The sequence below is a fragment of the Pelodiscus sinensis genome, chromosome 7 (assembly GCF_049634645.1).
Source record: "Pelodiscus sinensis isolate JC-2024 chromosome 7, ASM4963464v1, whole genome shotgun sequence".
Lineage (NCBI taxonomy): Eukaryota > Metazoa > Chordata > Testudines > Trionychidae > Pelodiscus > Pelodiscus sinensis.
In genome coordinates, this window is record NC_134717.1 from 34,058,979 (window position 1) to 34,071,554 (window position 12,576).

Here is a 12,576-nt window from a genome sequence, read left to right on the forward strand (position 1 = left end):
TTCCCTACGACGACTCGTGAAATTTACATGCCCCTTCCGGAAGAGGGGCCAGTGTAGACGTAGCCTTAGGGTATGTCTCCCCTCAAAGTTAATTCGAACTAACGGACGTTAGTTCGAATTAACTTTGATAGGCGCTACACATGCAAATCGCTAGTTCGAACTTAATTCGAACTAGCAGAGCGCTTAGTTCGAACTAGGTAAACCTCATTTTACGAGGACTAAGCCTAGTTCGAACTTACTAGTTCGAATTAAGGGGTGTGTAGCCCCTTAATTCGAACTAGTGGGAGGCTAGCCCTCCCCAGCTTTCCCTGGTGGCCACTCTGGCCAACCCCAGGGAAACTCTATTGCCCCCCTCCCAGCCACGGACCCCTTAAAGGGGCACGGGCTGGCTACAGTGCCCGTGCCAGGTGCAAGCCTGCCAGCACCCAGCCAGCAGACCCTGCACCTGGCACGGCTCGAGCCAGCCACCCGATGCCCCCCAGCCCTCCCCCTCTTCCCGGGACCAGGCTGGCGGCTCCCGGGAGCTTGCCCAGGACTGCAAGAGGTGGGCACCCGCCTGGTCCAGTGCAGACATCGTGGACCTCATCTACGACTTCCGTACTAGGCACAGGAAAGTGGCCGTCTAGGGCAGGAGAGCTGCCAGCCTGGTCACCCAGGAGCAGGTTTGCATGAAAATCAAGGTGGTCCACTGAGACCCCCGACCCTGAGCCCTGAGCTTAGAATGGCCATACTGGGTCAGACCAAAGGTCCATCTAGCCCAGTATCCTGTCTGCCGACAGCGGCCAACCCTAGGGACCCTGGAGGGCATGGACCAAAGACAGTGACCAAGCCATTTGTCTTGTGGCATCCCTCTCCAGCCTTCCACAAACTTCTGGCAGGGACACCACTCCTACCCCCTGGCTAATACCACTCCATGGACCCGACCTCCATGAATTGATCTCACTTCTCTTTAAACTCTGTTCTAGTTCTAGTCTTCACAGCCACTCGCAAGGAGTTCCACAGGTTGACTCTTTGCTTTGTGAAGAACAACTTTCTGTTGTTAGTTTGAAGCCTGCTACCCATTCCTTTCCTTTGGTGTCCTCTAGTCCTTCTATTATGGGAACTAATGAAGAACTTTTCTGTATGCACCCTCTCCACCCCACTCGTGCTTTTATAGACCTCTATCATATCCCCCCTCCATCTCCTCTTTTCTAAGCTGAAAAGTCCCAGTCTCTTTAGCCTCTCTTCATATGGGACCTGTTCCAAACCCCTCATCATTGTAGTTGCCCTCCCCTCTCCCACCGTCTCTCTTCCCCTCTCCCACCTCCTTTTCCCAGTCTCCCCCAGTTTTGTTCAATAAAAAGAGATTCTATTTTTGAACACAATTGTCCTTTATTTTGTACATCAGGAAAGAGGGCTAGGGAGGGGTAAATAGAAGGAGGTGAGGGAGGAATGGGGTACGAGCCCCCGATGGGGAGGACTGGGCTGGCTCTGTGGGCTTATGGGGGTAGAACCTCTCCTGCAGCCCCCCAATTGTCCCCTCTCCCCAGATGGCAGCCTGCGGCAAATGCAGCCAGTCTGATGGCCGAGTGCTGTGATGTGCCCAGTGTGGGTACTCCGGGCAATCCAAGCCAGGACTGCTTTGCAAGCGGGGCACCCCTGAGAACTGTCTGTCCGGGGTGGGGGTCGGGTCCCTTTAAGCACAGTCCTCGGCTAGCCTGAGACAGCAGCTCCACGCTCTAAGTCCTCCTCTGATGCACTGCTGGCACTGTTTCCGGCCATCCTTAACCCCGGTTCAGGGTCCACTCGCTAGTTCGAATTAGCAAAACGCTAATTTGAACTAGTTTTTTAGTCTGGATGCGTTAGTTCGAATTAGCTTAGTTCGAATTAACTAATTCGAACTAAGTTAGTTCGAATTAGCGCTGTAGTGTAGACATACCCTTACATTGTAAGGTCACATTACAGGCACCCTGCCTGAGTATCTCATCTTGGGCTATTCAAGAAACTCTAACTCTTTAATCCATTCCCATCCCTTCTCAGGTTTCTTAACTTTGTTAAATTATTAAACATTCAAACTAACGTTTTCAAGCCCATCCTAACGCTCACACAAACATTTCTCTTTCTCCTCCCAGGCTCTACCTGACTGGAGTCACAATCTTAACTCCCAGAAAGCCTAGTTCTATATTTATATTTCAGCCTATAGTCCATAATAAAAAATAGAAGTTGGCCATTTCCACCAAAATATCATCACATCTCTGATTTCCTTTAATCCTGTTAGAAAGTATAGGTTTTACACTGTGGTTTTAGAGAGTTATTTTTCTTTTTAAAAAGACTATAGAACTAGGTTTTACTTATGATATTTGAGATTTCTGAGGAAAATTAGGGTAGGTCTTTGTACAGCATGTGCTATTTTATATATCAAATCATACTTGCGGAAACAGAAAAAGACTGCTAAATATTGACCAAGGGGGACAGACTAGCTTCCCTCGTAGCATATCACCAAATGATATTACTGACAACGTGCTAAGCAGAAGAATAATGTACATGAACTGAAAAAAATTCTAAATGGTTGTCATTTTGCTCTGGCAGCTTTAATAAGTTCACATGAAATTTGTACTGAGTGTATTAGAGTTTGATCAGAGAACTTCTGTTTCCTGTAAAACCATCAGCACATACACTGAGGAAGCTGCTCAGCTGGTATAAATTGTCATAGCTCCGCTGAAGTCAATAGAGTTATGACAGTTTACACCAGCTGAATACATGCCAGATTATCTTCACTGTTGTCAGATAACATTATTTGATTTATGACACACTTAGCCTGTTTTTAATGTGGCTTATATTGTACTAAATTTAGCATAGCTTGAATTGAATACAGCAGCTGGGGAGTTCTCAGTTATTTCAGCTACTTATTGGGGTCAGAGCATACAAATTGGAGCTAAAAAGCAGAATGCTGAAGTACAGAGGTAGGTGGCAGGATAAGTACAGCTGGTAGGTGGTAGGACTGGGTCAGCTGAAGTTCAAAAAACTTGTATAGTAGAAAAAACAAACAGTAGGAAGGATTATATACCCCTCCCCCCAAAATTTAAATAGCTCCAGAATTTGAGCCTTGTAAGTTTGTTGGTGATTAACGCCCCCTCCCCCAATGGAGGAAAATGAAGGCCTAGTTCCCCCTTTCTTTAACAGGAGAGAACCTTCAGCAAGACTTGGGAGGCATGTGAAGGCCTCACCTTAGGAGGCCTCAAAGACAAACTAATGTTCTGTCATCTGAAGAAGTGGGTTGCGCCCACGAAAGCTCATGATACCATCTACATGTTTTGTTAGTCTTTAAGGTGCTATTAGGCTATTTGCTGTTTTTTAAGTTTTTCCTGTTAAAGACTAACTGGGCTACCCCTCTGAAGCTAATTTCTTTGTGGCTGCCTTTACAGTCATAGTAGCATAAATGGACCCAAACTGGTCCCGTGTGCTTCAGTTGTCCTGGGAATTACTAGTTGTGAGCTATCAACTGTGTCAAGTTGGGAGAAATTCCTGGTTCCTGCCAGGATGTATCCTCTGCTCCACCCCCCACTGCTCCACTGATTTCTGGCCAATGGGAAAACTGCTTGTTGTCAACAGGCAGTTTACAAAGCACCTTCCTCCCCTCCCCTCAGACTCCTAGCTGGTCACAAAACTCCCTGCAGCCAGTGTAGGGACAGGCAGGAAGTTTGCTTAAGAAGGCTGCTGGCTGGGAGTCAAGCATGTGATCTTTACTGGGTGATGCTTACCGGATACCAGTTAACCAGAACCTAGGAGTAGCCCATGACCTGCCATGGGTAGAGAGCTGCTCCAGCCTTGCGGGGATCAAAAGCTGACCCCCTTGCTAGCATTACCAGATGGCTTAAAAAAAATACTGGACACACTTGATCCCAGATGGGGGTGGGGGATGAGGGGACTGGCTGGGAGGGGGTTGGGAGGAACGGGCTGGGGGGAAATGGAGGGAGAAAATTGGCCAGCGGGGATTGGGGCTGGCCTGGGCGCACTCAGATCGAGCAAGTTTGGCCCCAGGGAATCCATCCCACCTCAGTCCGCCCCCTTCTCCCACCTTGCTACTGCGTAGTTGCGTACTGCCTGGCTGGTAGACACACTCCTGCAGCATGAGCGTGTCTACCAGCCAGGCAGTACGCAACTACATACTGATACTCAGGGCTCGACAATTAATGTAATCTACTCGCTCTTGGTGAGTAGATTTTAGCCACATGCGGCCACACAGCACGGTCAGCACATGTGCAGTGCAGTCTGCGCATGGGCAGAGTGCAGTTCTGTGGAGCTGGCGAGCAGGGCTCGCTGCTGCTTGGCCAGCCCTGCTGATACTCATAATAATAAAACGTACTTAATTAGAAAATACTGGACATTTATATGTCTGCTATTTTCTCAATTTATTTCCCAGAAAGAAACCTCAAATACTACTGTCCAGTTCAAAACTGGACACCTGGCAACCCTACCCACTGGACATGGGGATCCGGAGCAGGAACTGACCCTTTACACCAGGTGCTGGGCTGCCAGCTCCTGCTGCTGCTGCCATTCTGCACAGGGAAGCTGGGAGCAGCAGCTGGAAGCCTCATGTGCAGGGGGACCAGCAGTAGCAGCCAGGAGCCCCACACATGGGGGGAGGGGCAAGAGCAGAAGCCATACTCACATGTGGCTGCGGCAGGGGAGGAGGGGCAGGAGAGGGATTCCGCTTACGTTTAACCCAGGGGGTGGGGTCTTAGGCAGAAGGTGTGGTGCCTTGGGTGAAAAGGGGCAGTTCCCTTTATGCCCCGCCTGGGGGTAGGGTAGCAGCAGGGCAGGCCAGATCTTGACCACTCCTTGTTTAACCAATTAACAGATGAACTGGGATTTTACATCCCTAGTTACAATGAGAATTTAGTTGCAACCTTGGCTCTGGAGTGACAATTTTGTCATCCATAATCAATATAGATAAGAAATGACTGATGAACTTATTTTCTCATCTTATTTTCAAAAAGAGACAGAGCAGAGTAGCTTGGAGAAATAGAATTATTTGCCCAAATCAATTGTGTGGAAATGTTTAGTATCACCTTAAACCCATGGGCAGGATTAAAGATATTTTCAAATCCCTCGATGAAAGGTGCTCTGTGACTTAAGTGTATTATTTTTGTCTCATATGTTTCTCACACATTACAACTTTACAAATGGCATGAACAGAGGAGGAAGAATCATTCCATTAGCCATGAAAGAGCAGCCACTTCAGGAAAGGCTGAGGGATAACACACAGGCACAAAATTAGCAGGTAACACTGCAGAAGAGTGAATGGAGTAGGGATGGCCAAAGGCACTGAAACAATCATTCTCCTGTTTTTAAGAATGGGTTTCTGGGCTCCTTCTGGCTACTCTACACTGCCAAGCTATTTCAGGTTACCAGAAGTATCCCAAAATAGCTATTCAGTATCCTTTGAGTGTGCCCATTATTTAAAAAGGGCTTGCTATTCCGACATCCCTCATTCCATGAAAGTTAAGGGATTACCTCAAAATAAAGTACACAATTGGCATAGCGCAAATTGTGTAGCTCATTTCGAGATAAGGGTGCAGTGTAGACACACTTCATGTCCAGGTTGCAATACAAAGTGTATGTCTGCCATAGACTTTAACACCTAAGTTATGTCTTAGAGGGGTAGCCCTGTTAGTCTGTAATTAAGAAAAACTTCCCACAACAATGGTCCGGTGGGTGCTACGGGACAATTGTTGCCTCTTTAAGTTCTGTCTGGTTTAACCCTGCAGCAGCTGGTAACCTCTGAACCTGGGGGAAAGGGCAGGGCTGTGAGGCTCTCCCGTACACTGTCACATGGGCTGGGGCGGGCGTGGGACACAACAGGAAGTAAATGCGGGTTCCTGAGTTAACAAGAGAGGCTGGGGAAGGACCGGCTGCAGCGCTCCAGTGCGAGCCCAGCAGAGTTCGTAAGTTTAACTCGCTTTTCAGCCTTTGTCTTTCCCCTGGGCAGAGCAGGCGGGCCTGGAGTCGCTGCTCGGAGAAGAGGACTAGCCCAGTTCTGGCACATGCCACTCAGCGGTCGCTGCTGTTCGCTGCCTGCTTGCGTTTACAGCCAGCTTCCTTCTCCTTCCGCCCTCTGCCCCGCAGGTTCGGGGCGCCCCTGCGCCCCGCCGCTCAGTATCTCGCAGTGGAGCAGGCGGCTCGCAGCCCGCACGGGGTGAGCCGTGCAGAGCCTGACAAAGACGGAAGTGAAGCGCCTGCCCGGGGACAAGGGGAAGGGTTATGTGGGGGGCTACTGAGCCGCACCACGGCCCTGTTTTCTCCTTGCCCCTGGCAAACTCAAGCGCGGGCTGCTGGGCTTGTTTGGGACGGGGCAGGCAGGGCTGGGGGTGAGGAGTTGTTCTCTTTGCTGGCAGGCGGGGGCTGTGTGTAGAAGCAGCTGCAGAGCTCCAAGGGCAGGCGGGTTTTTTCGCTCCTCTGTGAGCCAGCGTGTCAGGCATATAAGAAAATGACACACACCCACACACCCTTCTCAGGTTTTATTCTGCAGGGGCTGAGCACAAGTGGCTGGGACAATGGGACAGGTGGGAGATTTTCCAGATCAGGAGGGGAAAATTCTGTTGAAAGTAACACAGTGGGAAGGACTTTGACCACACTTTTTCTGGACCTGAACAGAGAGCTTTTGTAATTTCTTTGTTCAGTTATTTTAAAAAAAAACTACCATAAAATGAATCGATAGTAATAATAATCTGTCCTTATAGGATGTACAAACAGAGGGGTCCCTGATGCTTTATTGTGAATAAAGGTGTCGCAGCACCAGAGGCTTTGGGTATGATTCTACTTTCGCTTAGTGGTGGTATAAAAGCAGGCATTATTGGGTGCATTTGGGGGAAAAAGAGCCCAGCTGCTGACAGTGCCTCAATATTTTATGAATGATTACTTCAGCTGCTTCACTATTCCCAGTGATGGTCTAGCTGTGGCAAAATAATAAAAGATATTCCTGTGGAGGAAAACTGCATAGAAAAGTGGAAGAAATGTACAGAAGTGCTTTCTGCTGGAACACCAATATTCTGGTGGGAACTTTTAGCATTAAGGGGGTGTGATTATATGTATGTACACACTCAATTTGATATTTTTTAAGCATTTAATTAGGCTTTTGAAAAGTTGCTCGCAAGAACTCTCATGGTGTTCATCTTCATTGTCAGTATGCTGAAATATGAAATTGTTCATATATAAATAGTGACAAGCTAAGTTGTTACTTCTACTTCCTTAGAGTATGCTCACTGGCTGTGCAGTAGTTCTGTTAATGGAGCAGCATAGCACAGCATTAAGGAACACACTGCTTTCAGCAAACCAGTGGGAATCTTGTGTGGAGATTGCCTACAACAGGCATAGGCTCAAATATTTTTTGTTTCCTCTCTTTCATGTATAATGTCTGATTTTGTGCCTATCTGAACACTTGCTAATGTTAATACTAGAATGTCTTAGTCCTGATGCATGTAGCCATTTCCTATTGTAATATATTTTGCATGTTATTGTACCATCTTGTAGAAGAATGAGCCATCAAAACTATATAAATATGGTTGTGTATTTAGACGGCAAATACTTAGCGAGACCCCACTGGGATTCTATATAATTACAGCTGTTCATCTGCAAGGATTGGGCCTTATGGATGTCACATTGACTTTGACTCTTCTCTCTTCTTCAAATGCATTTCAATAAATATTTAATTACATGACCACAGAGTTTGTACAGGGATGTGATGATGTGTAAACAGTGTAATGTGTAAGAAGTATCATGTAACAGTGTAAATGTGCTTCTCAATACTGTTACATGATACTGTTTGGCAAATGCAATACAAGAAGGGCCCTTTAGTCAATTTCACAGTCAAGTCTCATGAAAGTTGCAATTTTAAAAATCCTGATTTCAGCTGCTTAAATCTGAAATCTCTTGGTGTTGTAATGGTAGGCCTCCTGACCCCCAAAAGGAGCTGTGCTGGATTTGGCAAAGCAATTGTAGAGGGAGGTGCAGTATTGCTATCTTTGGGTGTGTATACACAGCACCCTTAGCTCAAAATGTGCAAATTGCGTAGCTTATTTCAAGTGCATTATGAAATAACTCGCTATGAAGCGAGGGCTACCGGAACATCGGAATAAGCCATCCATTATTTTTAAATCTATTTCAAAATAATGGGCTACTTCAGTAGATGTGGAATCATTATTTCGGGATACTTCTGGTATCCTGAAAGAGCTCCGCAGTAGACGTACCCTTTATGTCTGAGCTGCTGCTGGTGGTGGCACCACTTTCAGAGCTAAGCGGCGGCTGCTGAATTGGAGCCAAGCTCTGAAGACAGCGCCACTGCCAGCAGAGATGGGGCCCTAGGTTAGAAACTGCCATTCTCTGGTTGTCAGAAGTTAGGGTGGTACAGTATGGTATTGCTACACTTACTTTGGTGTTGCTGCTGGTGGGGTACCTGGCCAACAGACACTGCTCTCTAGCTACCCAGGTCTGAAGGCAGTGTAGAAGTAAGAGTGGCAAAACCCATAATCCCTCTAAAATAACTTTGTGACCTCTTAATACCTCCATTTTGGGTCAGGACTCTCAATTTGAGAAACGCTGGTCTCTCCAGTGAAATCTACTTAGTATAAGGTAAAAGCACACAAAAGACCAGATTTAACAGTCAGTGACATGTTTTTCATGGTCATGAATTTGATCTGGCCCTAAATACAAGAGTAGATGTATATAGCATTTTGTATTGCTCCCTCTGTGCTATGTTTCTTTTGTAAACATTAGTAAAGGGGCACAAACTTAATTTTGGAGGATCAGACGAGTATCCAGAACTGTGCATGCTTTTTCTAAATCTTTGAGATCCTTGTCTTTTAATGACTTCTCATCCTTGTGTCATTTCCTCTGACACTAGGGCTATGTCTACACTGCAGGCTTCTTGCGCAAGAACTGTTTTGTGCAAGAGTTCTTGTGCAAAAGGTCTTCCACAAGAGCGCGTCCACACTGCCATGTGCTTTTGCGCAAGAGCATCCATGGCACTGTGGCAATGTGGCCATTTTAGCCACAGGGCTTTCTTGCACAAGAAATTCACGTGGTCTGTCTAAACTACCTTCTTGTGGAAGAGCTCTTGCACAAGAGGGCTTATTCCTTGTGGGGAGAGGAATAACTCTTCCGGAAGATGCCCTGTTTTCCGATGCTGTACTGTAAATTTACTTGCGCAAGAACGTGTGTGCAGTGTAGACGCTCTGCAAGTTTTTGTGCAAGAACAGTTTTCTTGCGCAAAAAGTCTGCAGAGTAGATGTAGCCCTTCTGTTTACTATCAATGCTTCCCCCAAACAGTGTTAAAGTTAGTCTGCAATTTTTTGACAACTTTTGTTGTTGAAACTGTCGTTGTTACAATAACAGGGCAGTTTTGACCAGTCTCCTGAGTCAAGCTTTTTAAAGTGTCAAGGTTATCAAAATGACTTGTTTTGATATTTTTCAGAATGAAAATTTCCAGTTTTCCTGTTCAAAACAGCTTTTTATGTAGCATTTTAAGTCAATTAGACTGAAAAAGTATTTTTTTGGGGGGGGGGGGGAGGTGGAGTCAAAACCGAAACAAAACCGTTTAACTTTTTATCCATTTAGGATAAGAAATCTCTCAAATACAGATGGGACATTAAGTGTTTCCTGCCTAGCTCTACTTTGATTCTGGAATGAGTCTTCAAGGAAGATTTCTCAGCCCTCTCCCAACAGCAGGTATGGGTAATATAATGCCTCAAAAGACCTGGATTCCTGAAATGATTTTTTTTTCTAGAGTTTATTAAGTGCAGTCTAGTCCTCTGACCTGAGTGATTAAATACTAAACAGTACAGAAGGAGCCATATTTCAGATGGTATAAGTCACTATAGCTCTCTTGACCTTGGTGGCTTTACATTGATTTACACTAAGGATGTAAAATTTTAATCCGTAGGGGCTAGAGCAGCTCCCTGCCTGCGGCAGGCAGGGGCCTGCTCCAGCCCCATGGGGCATGCTGGAACAGCCCGTTGGTGGCAGGCCCAGCTGCACCCCTGGCACATGTTATACGTTGGCTGCCAGCCCCTCTCCTGGGGAGATGATTGCAGAGCCTACAGCAAAGTTTCCTCCCTGGAAGTGCCACTGGCATCTAGGGAGGCTTTGCTGTAGGCTCTGAAGAATAAAGCTTTATTTAAGCTTTATACTGCAGAGCCCACAGTGCATGTAACCACTATAAATTTTAGTGGTTACACTGTTAGATTTTTAACTGCATTTGTACATCCCTAATTTACATCAGTGGCTGATCTGGTCCCGTACCTTCAGTACTCTGCCCTGAGTGGTACGCCTCAGTACTTAGCATTTAATCACTGAATGACTGTCTCAGAGAATTTGAGCTAAACTGCCCAAGTACAAGACACTAGGCTAAAGGTATTTTGGAAACAATCTAAAGGGTCTTCATATTTCTAAAGAATATGGGTCATCCTTCCTAACAGTCAGAACGGTTAAACACTGCAATAAATTGCCTAGGGAGGCTGTGGAATATCTATCACCGGAGATATTTAAGAGCAGGTTAGATGGAAATCTATCAGAGATAATCTAAATGCAGCTTGGCTCTGCCATGAGGGTAGGGGACTGGACTTGATGATCTCTCGGTCCCATCCTGTTCTAGTGGTCTATGATTCTGTGTCTAAAGCTATGAATTGTACCTTCCTGTACTTATGTTCACAATTCTAAGAAATCTTTCAAACTCCACTACAACCAGTTCCTATCCGCTTTAGTCACAATTATTTTTGTTAGTAGTGCAGGTTGAACCTTGGAAATACGGGATTCTGTGGTCTGGCAACATTTGTGGTCCAGCAGGATGATGGATGTTGCTGGATCAGAAAGCCCCAGTGTGCGGGAGTACAAAACCCATCCCTGGGGAGCCTGGGTTGGGCAGGGGACAAGGGGGGCCACGCAGCTGGGGAGCTCTATCCCCGGGGAGCCCCAGCTGGCCAGGACCAGCAAGTCCCATCCCTGGCAGGTGGGGGAGAAGTGGGGCTGTGCAGCTGGGGAGTTCCTTCCCCAGGAAGTCCTGGCCTAACAACCTGTGGGGTGGTTTAAGGGAAGTTATAAAAAGGTATAAAAAACAGCTTCATTGTCTTGTGCCAAACTTGAAGGAAAAGAAGAGCACACTTTCAGTCATTCTGATTTTTAACAATGCTTTTCCTTTTTTACTTATTAGAGACAACCTCTAGCTTGCCCATCTCTTAAAAAACATAATCCATAGACTACAGTAAGGAATATACCATTTAGTGGAAGACTTTTAATCTTGAGGTGGGGGAAGAAATAGTGTTCATTACACAAGATGCCTTGAAGCCATATGCCTTGCTGGAGGAAAATGATGCCTTTCATAGGACACAAGCTCACCTGGCTGCTTATATTCTAATAATCTTACATCCATGTGGTGGTTTTATTCCTAAAATCCACAAGTACTTCAGAACCTAATATATAGAAATCCCTTCACTTGTTACAAAAGTGCACTTTTGGGTTGCATTTAATTTACTTCAGCAGCACTCAGAAGTATTCCACAACAGTGAGTGAAGAGTTACATTATTCAACTGCATGTACAGTACAGAAAAGTGGAACGGTGCTGTCATCCTTCATTCTTGTGAAAAATACTTGAGATTTAATGATCAGATCAGACAGTTACTGTTGTCTCTTCCCATACACTTACAGACTCATCTATATTTCATATCTAGAAAACAAGAGCAAGGTCCCAGCAACTCTCTTCTTTATGCTATGCTGCATTTAATCACAATGTAGACACAGATTCTGCAGGAGAGGAGAGCTCTCCATTTTAAGAAAACAGTTCAAATAAAACAAATTAAAACTAATACAACTACATACCCAACCGTTAAGGTTTTTGGTTTACAATTCAGCTGAAAGATGACCCCTTGAAGTAGTTTGAGGACTTGTCTGTACACCCACATACTGCTTTAACTATACTGGTTATCCCCCCCACCCCTTGGATACAACTGTATCAGCATACAAGTACTTTATTCCCAATAAGGGAAGGGGAAAAAGCTATACTAGGTTAAGGCATCTTTATACTTGCATACCTACATTCACATGAGGGGTTGCACTCAGAACTAGTTCAGTAAAAGATCACATCTCTAAATGAAGTAATTACGCCAATGCAAACTTTGTGTAGAATCTGTCTACAATACTGAGGGAGTGATTCATTTACTGATTCAGAAGCAGTAGTGCCACCTTGTGAATCACTGACACCATTTCCTGCAGCACCTGGGTTTTTCCTGTAGTCTTTGCAAGTACTAGCCTACACTGACCTTATTCACCTTATGGTAGCTGAAGCTACCACAACCGTAGGTGATATGTAATGTGATAAGAGATCTACCATAAATGCTATATAATGTATATTTCCTTTCTCTGGTATAAATGTGTGTGTTTGTACCTGTTAGCATATTTATAAGGATAACACTGTATGTAAATAGTGTTGAGTGACTCTCAAAGCTGATAGGAACCAAATGTAACTGTCTAAAAAATGCTGAACCAAGTTCTATGGCTGGTGTAAATCACTGTGGTTCTTTTGAAGTTAATGAAGCCTTGCCAATT

At 45.5% G+C, this 12,576-nt stretch overlaps 1 protein-coding gene across 4 annotated transcripts in view; it reads left to right on the forward strand.

Annotated features, from left to right (window-relative positions):
* Positions 1–5,793: 5,793 nt before the first annotated feature.
* Positions 5,794–12,576, forward strand: part of TANK (TRAF family member associated NFKB activator) — a 39,894-nt gene continuing 33,111 nt past the window's right edge. For 2 of the 4 annotated variants that reach the window (XM_006114832.4, XM_006114834.4), the window contains exons 1-2: positions 5,794–5,927; positions 9,595–9,705. The gene's annotated coding sequence lies outside the window, so the exon portion shown is untranslated. The other 2 variants (XM_075933500.1, XM_006114833.4) reach the window with 2 other exon arrangements.